Raw genomic sequence first — 13,224 nt, forward strand, 5'->3', positions numbered from 1 at the left:
TCAACTGGTACTAATACACACTACAAGGAAAGATGGTTTTTTGTGACTTGTAATATTGTGGGGATCATAAATACAAAATTTTTTATGACACCACTAAGCATGTCACATAAGAAGGGATAAAACAACGTCGTTTGTCAACCTTTTGTAACCAGCACCCATTCAGGTCATAAAAAATCCAGCTTTATCTATTTTTTTTGTAAATAAAAAAAAAATCTAACAATAGAAATAAAGTTTCAAATTATCACTTACCAAAATTTTCATTTGTAAAAAACTAATGAATTTCAAAATGAAAACAACGGATGATTGGTTTTCAAATGACAAGTAATGAACAATCAATTATTACTTTGCCCCATAACGTCTTTGCCCTTTGGGATACAGTTTTAATTATTACTTTGCCACACAGGATTGCCATTTCAAAAGACCAAAAAATAGAAAAAAAGTATTGAACTCTTTATTTCCGAAGCATTTCTTCTCCACTCTCTCAATTTCTTGTTCTTAGTTTTGCCTTTCCTTTTCCCTCCGCATCAATCTCGATATCAACTTCTTTCAATTTTTCTCTTCTTTCCTCTTAACATTTTCCAATTTTCCTCCATATCAAGCTCTGAGAGTTTTCCAATTTCACTTTTGAGTTCAGCTGAAATCATTGCAGTGGGCGCTTGAGAATTTTGTTTGATCTGAGAATTTTTCAGAATTTGGATAAGGACCGAGATTCTTCAGGTTTTTAAACTCATTTTTTATTAATCTTTTTTTGTTTGTTTTGCTTTTTTTTTTTCCAAGAATTTTAGACTGTTTTTCTTTACTTTTTATCACATTCTAAATTTGTAAAATAGGAATTTGTTATTTCCTCACAATTCATGTTATTTTTGGATTTTTTAGTTCGATGTTCTTGTTTGTTTATTTTCCTAATAAGTTGATGAAATTAGATTTTTTTTCAACAAAACTGATGCTATGAAATTAGGTCTTCGATGCATGTACAAGAAATTAGATTTAGTAGAAATTCGGTCTTGCATCATGTGTATGAAATTAGGCTGCCAATGAAATCATGAGATCGTATTAGTTATTTTTTAATTATTATTTTTTTAATAGTGAGTGCAGGTTTATTTGCATAAACTTGATAAGCTATCTCTATTGACTACTCTACAATTTTATACTTCTGATTTCTGTTGGATGGATATCTTAAAGTCGGATTGATCAATTTGAGTGATTTCTCTAAGTTTAGTTATTAAGAACATTTGAATACTACTTTTTGAACAAGTGTATTTGTGTAATGAATGCTAAACTAATGAGAGCTCAGGGGGCATCTTACTGTCTCCTTTATGGAAGTCTATATTGTGAAGCAATTATGTGCATTTTAGAATTCTTGAGATTTGGCTAATAGTCAAAAGAGATTGACATTTCAAATGATGTTTTGTATGAAATTCATTTGATTTTATAGTCTAATTTCAGGGTCTATATTGTTGTGACGTATGCTTGTTGTCCTTTAGGATAGATTTGCTTTGCTTAGTATGCTTTTGTGACTAATATAAAGGGACTATATGTTTGATGGAACCTGGGTCAAATATGAATGCATCATTGGGGAAATTTGTTTGCTATATATGTGTGTGTTTTTAAGTGTTACTAAATGACTGCTGGGCATTTATTTTGTATCACTTTGTTTAGAATTGAATGTTTCAATTAAGTGAAATTGTTGTTATTAATACTAGGGGCTTTACTTTATTTTGTGAGCTTGCTTTATAAATTCCTTGATTTTCTGTCTTTCCATCAAGAATGCTAAATTCATTCTCTTTCAATTAATTTGTTTACAATAGTTTTGGCAGTTTCTATGGACAAAAGTTAGATCGACATAGGAGATATTCACTCAAAAGAGTATGTCACTGGATTTGAGAAATTTTTGAAATTTGCTAAAAAAAAACGTGACAGATTATAACTCAACTATATGTTGTCCATGCATTAAGTATAAAAATAGATACTTCAAAGGCATAAGTGATGTGAAGTTCCATTGTCATCTTTGGGGATTTCAAAAGATTTATAAGATTTGGGTATATCATGGGAAACATATGTATCTCTACATGAAACTCAAAACCATGAATCTATGTCTCATTTTGACTCGAATAATGAAATGGTTGTGATGCTTGAGGAGGGAATAGGCATGCATATTGATAGAGAATTTTTAAATCAAACCTTAAGAGACGATATCGGACCTAACAATGATACGACAAAGTTTCTTGAATTGTTAGAAGATGCTGAAAAAAAATTGTATCCAGGCTATGAAGAATTTACAAAACTCTCTTTCATCACACATTTGATGCAATTGAAGGTTGAATCTAATTGGACCAACAAGTCATTTACATTACTTAGGTTGCTCGAGAGAGCCCTTCCAAAGCCGTCTAACTTACCAAATTCATATCAGAAGGCTAATAAGTTAACTAAAGACTTGGGTTTCACTTGTAAGACATATGATGCATGCCCTAACAATTGTCTATTGTTCAAGGGAGAAGATGTAATGAAAGAAAGATTTGACATATGCGAAACCTCTAAATATAAGGAAGGTAGTAAAGAGATAGTTGCAAAACGAATGAGACACTTTACATTAAAACCAAGACTTCAAAAACTTTTCATGTCTTTAAAAACTGCTTCATTGATGAAATGGCACATAGAGGGATGTAGGGATGATGGGGTCTATATACATTAGGCTGATTCTCAAGTTTGAAAAAAATTTGATGAACAAAACTATCTTTTGCTGCTGATCCTAAGAATGTTAGACTTGAGCTAACTGCTGATGGCTTCAATCTATATGGTAGAATGAATTTGAGATATAGCATATGGTCCGTGATGCTTATAATCTATAATTTACCCCCTTGGTTATGCATGAATCAACCATTTTTCCTATTATCTGTGCTTATTGAGAGTCCCAAAAGACCTAGAAACAAGATCGATGTTTATTTGCAGCCGTTGATTGAGGAATTAAAAGAATTGTTTGATGTTGGTATACAAACATATGATGCATCTACTGAATTTTTTTTTTTGTTAAAAGCTGCTCTTTTATGGACAATAAGAAATTTTTCAATTTATTCAATGTTGTCGGGTTGGAGTACATGGAGTGAGAAGGCATGTCCTCGTTGTGCAGAGGACACTAAGTCTTGTCATTTGAAGCATTAGAAAAAATATTATTTTATAGGCCATCGCCAATTCTTGCATAAGAGTGATAGAACGCAAAAGGATAAAGTATCTTTTGATGGAAATATGGAATGGGGAGGATCTCCAAAATTGTTACCTGGAGCAGATATTTTGCAGTAGTTAGATGGAGTACTTATTGAGTACAAAAAGGAAGATGTTAAAAGAAGACAAATAGGAAACTTTAATAAAAATAAATACTGCTTCTGGAAGAAAAAAAGTATTTTCTTTGAGCTGCCATATTGGGCAATAATTTGGTACCTCACAACTTTAATGTCAGGCACATCGAAGGTAATTTTTTTGACAATCTGGTCAATACAATTATAGCTCTCGAAAATACTAAGGATAATTTGAACTCTTGAAAAGATTTTAGAGAACTTGAAATTAGAAAACCATTGCATCCCATTGAGCAAGGTTCTATTTCTATCTTGTCACTTGCTTTTTTTTACATTAAGCAAGACAGACAAAGGCATCTTCTGTAAAGCCTTGAAAGATATGAAGTTGCCGAGTAGATGTAGATCACATATCTCAAGACATGTTCATGATCGGAAAATATCTGGTCTTAAAACACATGATTATCACATGCTGATGCAGCAATTCCTTCCTATAGCAATACATAGGCTACTGCCGAAAAATGTGATAAAAGTATTGATTGAACTTTCGAACTTCTTTAGGCAATTATGCTCAAAATTGAACAACAAATCTGAGTTGAAAAAAATTCGAGATATAATTGCAGTTACATTATGCCATATGGAAAAGATATTTCCTCCATCATTTTTTGATATAATAAAACACTTGCCCATCCATTTAGTTGATGAAGCCTTGTTAGCTGGAGCAGTTCAATTCCGATGGATGTATCCCATTGAAAGGTCAGTTCAACTCTAAAGATTTTATGGTATTCATGTTATTTAAATTTCATTATTTGTAATTTTTATATTAATTCATTGTATTGAATATAGGTATCTTTCAACACTTAAAACGATATGTCCATAATCGAGATCGGCCGGAGGGGTCAATTGTTAGAAGATACTTAACAGAAGAGTGCCTCAATTTTTGTTCAAGATACTTGAAAAATATTAAAATTCAAGAGAATGGAGTACCCACAAATGATGATACTAATGCTCACATAGGTTGCCCTTTGTTTGGGGAAAAAGTCTCCCTTGATCAGGTTATTTGGATTCAAGCGCATCGATACATTCTTGGGAACTTAGATGCTGTAGAACCATACCGAACGTAAGTTATTTGGTTTATTTTTCTAATCATTCATCCAGTTGTCTCTTGGTATTCTGATTAGTTATTTTTTTGGTATTGTATATCAGTATCCATAAGTCAACTCTAGCAACAAATTATCCTTATACCAGGCTAAACCAACTTCAGCAGCTTCATAATGATACATTTCATGAATGGTTTAAGAAATACGTAAGTTCAGAGTTTTTTTTGACTTTCTCATTAGTATATAAACCTTTTTACTTGTTAGAATGCGACATTTTTGTGAATTTTTTCTGATTGAAAATTTGTGCCAAACATCTGCTGAATCTGTACCAGATGAAATCAAAATTTTCGCGGCTGGTCCTAATCAATGAGTGAGATCTTACAAAACTTATGTTGTCAATGGCTTTCGATTTAGGACCAAGGCCTATGAGTCAAACAAAATGACACAAAATAGTGGAGTTATGTGTAAAGCAAGTAATATGAGTTGTGCCAGTGTGAAGGATAAGAATTCTCGTCTAGGAGAAGTCACATATTATGGAGTTTTAATTGATATTTTTAGAATTTACTACACAATGAACATGGAGTATGTGTTATTTAAGTGTGATTGGGTTGACAATGTAAGAGGTTGTAAGAAAGATGAATTCAATTTCACTTTGGTGAATTTCGATTATGTGATGTATCAGAACAACTCATTAGCTGATGAGCCATTTATCTTGTCAACTCAAGTTGAACAAGTTTGGTATGTGGCTGATCCGTTAGAATCTAGTTGGAAGGATGTAATGAAAACATCAAAAGCAGGCAATTATGATGTTTACTCAAGAGATCCTAGCATTGAGCAAATATTTTCTCAAGAATTAGATGATCTTCCTTTGGGTGATAATGGAGGTAGTACCTGAATAAGAAAAGAAGTAGAAGCGACTATTGTCGGGGATGAAATTGCACTTGTGGAGAATGTTCAGATTCAAGACTTTGAAAAAAATTCACAAAATTGATTCAGCTTTAGTAATTGCTTAATATAATAGTTCTTGGTGAGACATAGAAGGATATCAATGTTGTGGTAGGTGTAGAGTTTGTAATCTAAAATTCATCAAGAACATTTATTTTTGCTAGTTTATGGGTTACATCATATTTGCAGTCTTTTTTTTTTTTTTTTGTTTTATGCTTGTATATTGAAAATAACAAACAACTCTATATTTAATACTTATGTTAATCTTGCTATATGAAAATCTTATTTTATTCTTGTATCAGTGATTTACCTTCATTTTTGGATTGAACAGGATAAATTAAAGTGCTGAAATTTCTTATACTTGGGGGGTCATCCCGATTCATATCTAATTGCCTAAGAGAGTTTTGTATTGATAAGTTTACCTTTACTCATCAACTTAATATTTATATACTTGTAGAATTCCAACACTAGTGTTGCTTAATGTTGATCTTCAATCTAAGCTGGATGTTGTTGTCCATATGAAGTTCACAAACTATTTCTAATGTTTCTTTTCTGATGTACAATGATAAAAGCATAAGATTTTCTTTTATGCAGGTGTCATTTGTACTAAAGTACTAGTGTGTTTATTACCTAATTAACTTGAATAATTTCAACTTGTAAACTATTCAAAATTCAGTTCCCTGTCATTGCGCACAAAGTTTTTATTTCAATGAAAATCTGAAGATATCAATTCAAATTTATCAATTCAAATCTTGCTAGATGCTTCTTGTGTGATTATTTTCCTTTGTTTCAAGTACAACTAGGATTTAAGAAAGATGTAAAAGAAGAGTGCAAAGGTTTGAATTCAATTATTGTTTTTGATCAATAAGATTTGATCCACTACTCTTGTTCTGGTTAATTTCTTTGAACATACAAAATTTCTTATACCATGTTCAAGATGATATAGCACTGCATATTCTGGTCTATGTCAAATTTGCAATCAATCACGAGGTCTTTTTTGTTTGTCCAGGATTTGGATATGATACTGCTGCAGTTGTCAATATTCTTGCCCATCGAGATGCAACACAATGTTCTCTAATTCAACATGAGTATAGAAGCATGAGTATATGACTATGTTCTTTTCATCAAGCTATCATAGGTGGTAAAAAAAGAGCAAAAAGCATCACTATGGTTGATGTGATATATAATCAGAGAAGTGCACCTTTCTCTAAAGCTTCTATGTCTCAACCTATTCAGCATCATGTGATTAGATCTCAGTCTCAGTCGAAGATGCTTACACCTCAAGTTCTCACTATCTTATTAATACGCAAAAATAACCAAAAAAAAAAAAATCAAACTTGCAGCTGTTAGAAGGTTATCATTTTAATCAAATTTAGGGCCTGTTTGGAATCTGAGTTTTTTAGGAGTTTGTCTAAAACTTTACTGTAGTGCACTATAAAAGTTTTTGAAAAAATTTTGTAGAAGTTTTTGTAAGGTGAAAAACTTTTTTTTTTTTCTCTTTCCCTTTCTTTTTCTTTTTCTTTTTCTTTCTTTCTTTTTTCTTTTCTTTCCTTTCTTTTTCTTCTTCTTTTTCTTCTTCTTCTTCTTCCCCGTTACCTCCGCCACCCCCAGCATCCTGCCAGCAACCGCCACCCCTCTCCTCCCTTTCCCCTTCTCCTTCCCTCTCCCCGCCGCCCCCCTCCCCTCTGCCACCCCCAGCAGCATTGCCCCTCTGCCTCGCCTTCCCCCTCCCCCTGCCACCCCCATCTGCCCCTTCCCCCCTCCCCCACATTGCCCCTTTGCCCCGCCTTCCCCCTCCCCCCGCATTGCCCATCTGCCCCGCCTTCCCCCTCTCCCTGCCACCCCCTCTGTCCCTTTCCCCTCCCCCCGCATTGCCCCTCTGCCCCGCCTTCCCCCTCCCCCTGCCACCCCCTCTGCCCCTTCCCCCTCCCCCCTCTGCCCCGCCACCCCCGCCTCCCCTGTCCCCTTCCCGCTTCTCACCATCCTTCTTTTTTTTTTTCACAGAGAGGTGGGGGAGGAATGGCGCCGGACGTAGAGAGAAAAAAAAAAGACAAGAGAGGATGATGGCAGGGGAGGAAGAGGGGGAGAGGGAAAAAAAGGGGAAAAAAAAGAAAATCAGCATCGACACCGGAAATTGGCGCGGGAACCGGCGACGGAGCCGGCAATGGAGGTGGTGGTGGGGGATGAAGAAGAAGAAAAGGGGAAGGGAATTTTTTTTTTTGTGTTTTAGATATTTTAAGTGTATAGGTTAAAAATTTTGATAAGTTTTTGGGGGTTCCTGTGGCACAAGTTGTTAAAAAATTAGTATAATAAAAACTTGGTAAAAAACAGGGCTTCCAAACAAGCCCTTAGTTATTTAGGAGTACTTGAATAGGATATAGACCTGTCATCCTTTAAAAATAATTCATCTAATATTGTATGTAATCAATTACATATGTACAAGTGCAAAGGAAAGGTATTGAAGCTTAGATTATCTTTAGCTTTCTTTCTTTCTCTCAATTCATCTGTCACTTTTCACATTTTCCCCCTTCAATCTCCTAAGCTCAACCGGAAAGTTCAAAAACTTGTGAATGTGAAATGTATTTGTAAGAGTTGAATTGGTTCCGTCACTTCCAGCTTAGTCTTGGGAACCAAAGCTTAACGTGTCCAATGCTACAATAAGTCCCCCGACTTTATTTTGTCCTTTTTTTTTCATTTATTTGTTTTCTTTAAAGCATATAGCCTAAACCCTAACATTATCAATGATATTCCTAAACTCTAAACTCAGTTACCAAAAGTCCCAAAAATAACAACTCAATTAGTCACAAAAGATTGCATTCAGCACCAATAATTAAATAAATAAAATTCAATGAATTATATGGGTGATCTCACAATATCTATTTGTGTGTATACCCTTAGGAAGCAGGGGAGTGATGGTTGGGAGAGCTTTTGTAACATGGAACTAAGGATGAGGGTGAATTGTCTTGCCTCAAACTTGCCCAGTTTTCATTCATGAGTGAAGCAAGTGACAAACTACCTTTGTCCCTCATTCTTATCATCTTCCTCATCAAAAAATATTTTTCACATATAAATACATCATCTCAACTTCTTAATGCCAAATACAACACTCAATATACAGAGTAAGAGCGTGGGTAAATTACATATAATCCCTCTGTGATTTCATCTATTGCCATATAATTCCCCTAACATTTCGAAATTTTTACTTCACTCTCTTATGATTTTATATAAAGTAAAAACTTGACGGAAAATAACCTATGTAATATTTTTAGCTGAAATACTAACAATGCCTTTACTTAAATGTTAAATTAATCGTTGGTTTAACCACATTATATAAAAGTATAGGGAGATTATGCGGATAAATGCAAAAATTACTGTTACGCCTCCATTTTTCAAAATAAAAAGAGAAAGGAATATTTAAAAATGTGTTTTTAATTTTAAAAAATAAAGAAAAAAGGACCTAAAATAGGACCTATAAAATACGACGATTTGGTCCCAAAAGGATTTTCAAAAAAAAAAATAGAAATTGCCACTTGGTATCGAGTTTATGTGTATTAAGTCATCCAAAATATATTTTAAAATAAAAACATATAAAATCTTTTTAGATGACTCTAGGTATTTGAAAACAAGAGAAAAAAGTTCGGAAGTCACATTTGAAAAAAGAGAATGCAAAGATTTTGATTTAAGATACCCTTTTAACCTAACCAATAACTAGTTGCGAGGTTTAGTCGAAAATTTTTCTAATCTAATATATACAATTTATCACATTTTGCATGCTTTTCTATGGATGCAAACTTAAACCTAAAGGATATCGGAATGATCGAAATGTCTCTTCAAATTTTGATTGGTACCAATCATATTAATTGCGACGTCCAAGAGTGATTTTTTGAAGAGATCACAAAAACTGCAAAGGATGAGACTCAAAAAAGGAAATTATAATATATGGATAAATGTACATGACTTAAAAGAGGGGAATGCAATATAATGGCTATGAGAGACTAAAATTCCTGATTCAATTTTCCTTCTTATAGAGGGGTAATAGCGTGCTAAGATTAAAAAATCATACTTGTGTATTTTCCATATTTGAAGAGTGACTCTCTTAATTTAGTCAACTAAATAGACTAACTTACTTCTAATTTTTTAGAATAAGATATAATTCTAAATGATATGGTTTGAACATGTAGAAGATAAGGGAATAACAGTAAGGAAAAATATCATGCAAATGAAACTAACTTAAAATAGAAAAAAATGCATGAGATGCAATAAATATCACACAATATATGACTCTAGAGCTAAAACGGTCTAAAAGATTTAGCATTGAACTAATCCATTTCTACAGATCCTCATTAGCATTGGACTAGTAAAAAATCAAAAAAAAAATCTACAACTAACATTGGATTAGTGTGGTGATGTCATGCATTTATTATAAATAAATAAAGCATATAAAGTATAATTAAAACAAATTAGCACATAAAACATATGGAGCACATAACACATAAATATAATATCTATATGCAAAAATCCTAATAAAAGCGAATAAAACACATAAGCACACAAACATGCAAGTACATAAAAACTAACTATTACATTGGGGGTCATAATTACAATTTAGAAAGGAATTTTTTTTTGGAAATAATAACCTATCTATTACATTTATCTAACTAATTATAATTTTAGCAAAAATAAAATCTATCTATTACATGGCCTAACTAAATACATTTCTTAAACACCTATCTATTACAATTTGACATTTAAATACCTCTCAAATAATTATTAAAAATTAAATAAAATAAATGAAGACTTGAAATGAATACAATGAGTAATTAAAAGAAAAAAATACTCAAAATATGCGATCACACATTAAAAAAAACACATAGGAGCATATAAAAGAATTTAAAAGAGCAAATTATCCATTTGGCCCTTTAATTTTTAGTTTAAGTAAAATTAAGCCCCTTAACTATTTTTGGTCAACTGTTAGCCCTCAAACTTGTAAAATTGGGCACCCGTGACCTTTTTGGTCAGTTTATCCGATTTTGCAACCAAAAAGTCAATTCACATGAATGGCAGTATGCTTTAAAAAAGGCATTTTTGTCTACATATTCTAAGCAAAAGGGAAACAGCTCCTCCTTCTTCCCTCACTTTTCCTAACCCGTCCAAACAAGTCGAACCTAACTGCATTTTTCTTACCCTGTTTCATCTTCCCTTGAGGATCTTTGTGGAGGGAGAAGAGAAAGAGAGAATTAGCACTGTCGGATTCAATAATAGTTAGGTATCATCGACATTGAAACAACAATGGAGTGGCAAATTAGATCGAAAAATACATACTTTGATCCGGTCCTCGCTTATATGGTATGTAACTTTGTTGGAATCTTTAAATGTGAAATAGCTAGCATATTCAGTGGTTCGATGGGTTTAGGTAAAATTTTGGTGGTGGGGGTTACTGAAAGTAACGTGGTAGTGGTCCTAGATGTGGGGGTATGGTGGTGGGCACCTAATTTTGTTGTTTAGTTGTTCAATAAGTGTAGGAATTTACGAATAATCAGCATTTGATTAAAAGTTAAAACTTTTTTATTATTTAACTTGGATTTGGGTATTACATTAGGGTAACTTTTTCAAAAAGCATGTGAAGCAGAAATTGAAATTTAATTAATTATAGTTGAATTTTGAATAGTATATTTATTTGCACTTCTTGTAAGCCCAACTTGTATTGAAACAAAAAATTCATATTGGTATGTAGCTCCAGAATCTGAAATATTTAGCATAAGGTTACACCACGGGGGAAGAATTGGGAAAATTATGTCAGCTATGAGAATGGAGAAGTGGACTATGTAGATATGTGTGATGTTGAGTGTATGTCAATCCATGAGTTGAATAAAATGGTTGAAAAAGTTCGTCATCGTAATGCAGCCATTTTGTACTATTACATTGAACCAATTGCAAACATGGGGACTGATTTGAGAGAATTATCCATTGATACTCATGTTAGGACATTCTGTGATTGGACATATAAATTCAAGGTGATGGAAGTGTATTGTCACCATCTAACAGTAATAAAAATTGAAGAACTGAAAAATAATCTAATAATAGAGTCACCAAATAAGGGAAAAAAAATGAAATTGTCATAGAGGAATTAGATGAGGAAGAATGCATAACTAGATATGTAGATACTCAGAAAAGTACTAGAAGGGATTGTATGGTTGGGGCAGTTGGGGGTGAAAAAAGAGCAAAAAGCAATCATGCAGCTACTAATGTTGGGATAGCAGAGGGTGAAAATGAAACAGACTATAGTAATGCAACATCTAATTGTGGGGCTAATGAATCAATAGGTATAGAAAACATTAAAAATGAATCAGAATCAGAATCAGAATCAAAGGAAGAAAATGATAGATTTAGTGGTGCCAATGGCTATGGTGGTGAAGAGGAAATGCTGGACATTTTGTTTTCGAATGCTGATGGCAGTGGTGAAACTTTACAGCAACAACAAAGAGGTGACACCACAATTGACCCGATGCAGTGTTCAGAACAGGAGAATGTTTTAGACATGCAAACAGAAATTGACCTGGAAACACAACAGCAATGTAGGAGAAAGAAACAAGTTAGGAGAAGGAGAACTAGACCAGTAAACCAATCTAACCAGGGACTAGAGGATACAGATTCACTCCAACAAAATTACATCCCTGATCACCTAAGTAGTGATAATGGCTTATCAGATGATGAATTCAAATGGAGATACAAGGACTCTGTCCTAGAGAAATTTCTCAAAGATTTCAAATTCGAGATTGGGATAAAGTTTAAGTCAAGAGCACAATTCAAATCTGTTGTGACTGAGTATGAGATTAGGATGGGTAAACCTGTTTGGACCTGTAAAAATGAACTCACCAGGGTGAGAGCCAAGTGTAGAGAGCCATGTAAATGGTTTGTATTTGCTTCAATAGAGAATGCTCGAGAGCACAAAGGACTTGGTAGTAAAGACTATGCATGATGTCTATGAAACGTGCAACCATGCATGAAAAAATAAGAATATTACTGTCAAGTGGCAGTTTAACAAGTATGTAGAGAGGATAAGATTAAACAACAATCTACCAACGAGAGAGTTAAGGCAAACAGTCCACGAAAACTACTAGGCAGAAATATCTAAGTATGTTGCAGCTAAGACGAAGTCACTAGCTATTGAGAAGATTAAGGGGTCAGTTGAGTCACAATACAAGAAAATATGGCAATATCGTGAAAAGATTAAAAGGACTCATCCTGGCAGTACAATGGAGGTTATGTTCACTCCATTTAGAGAATTTGGATGTAATCCAAGGTTCATGAGGATGTACTGCTGCCTTGACCCACTGAAGAAAGGCTTTAAAGATGGATGCAGACCTATTTTGTATTTGAATGGATGTCATATTAAAAGTAGATATCCAGGCCAACTATTGACAGCTATTGCAGTAGACCCTAACAATGGCTATTGGCCAGTTGCATGGGTAGCTGTTGAAAAGGAGGCTACGGAGAAATGGAGATGGTTCTTAACCCTCTTGAGTGGCGACCTGAAAATACAAAATGAGGGACATTACACTTTCATGTCTGACCAACAGAAGGTAAAAGTATAATTAAGCTCCATAACTTTTAGTTTAGGTAAAATTAAGTCCCCTTAACTATCTTGTATAGGCAGCTTTTAGCTCTCAAACTTCTAAACTATTATGACATTTCTTGGATATCTAACTTACACCTATTTTGATATTTTGTGTAGGGATTGGATAGAGCACTTGCAGAGGTATTACCGAATTCTAAACATAGATACTGTGTTCAACACATGTATAGAAATTTCAAGAAAAAACATCCAGAATTAGGTTTGAAGGATAGATTGTGGAGTATAGCAAGTTACACAACAGTTGAACATTTTAACA

The 13,224-nt window shown here is 33.6% G+C and overlaps 1 long non-coding RNA gene across 2 annotated transcripts; it reads left to right on the top strand.

The window, feature by feature from the left end:
* The first annotated feature begins 238 nt into the window (after positions 1–238).
* Positions 239–6,544, top strand: LOC140023930 (uncharacterized). 2 transcript variants are annotated; one of them, XR_011827999.1, is made up of 3 exons: positions 239–4,043; positions 4,134–4,407; positions 6,342–6,544. It is a non-coding gene; the product is annotated as an uncharacterized lncRNA (long non-coding RNA). The 2 variants fall into 2 exon arrangements; XR_011827946.1 differs by lacking the exon at positions 6,342–6,544 and adding an exon at positions 4,494–5,106.
* The last annotated feature ends 6,680 nt before the right edge of the window (positions 6,545–13,224 follow it).

This window comes from Coffea arabica, chromosome 1c (assembly GCF_036785885.1).
Source record: "Coffea arabica cultivar ET-39 chromosome 1c, Coffea Arabica ET-39 HiFi, whole genome shotgun sequence".
NCBI lineage: Eukaryota > Viridiplantae > Streptophyta > Magnoliopsida > Gentianales > Rubiaceae > Coffea > Coffea arabica.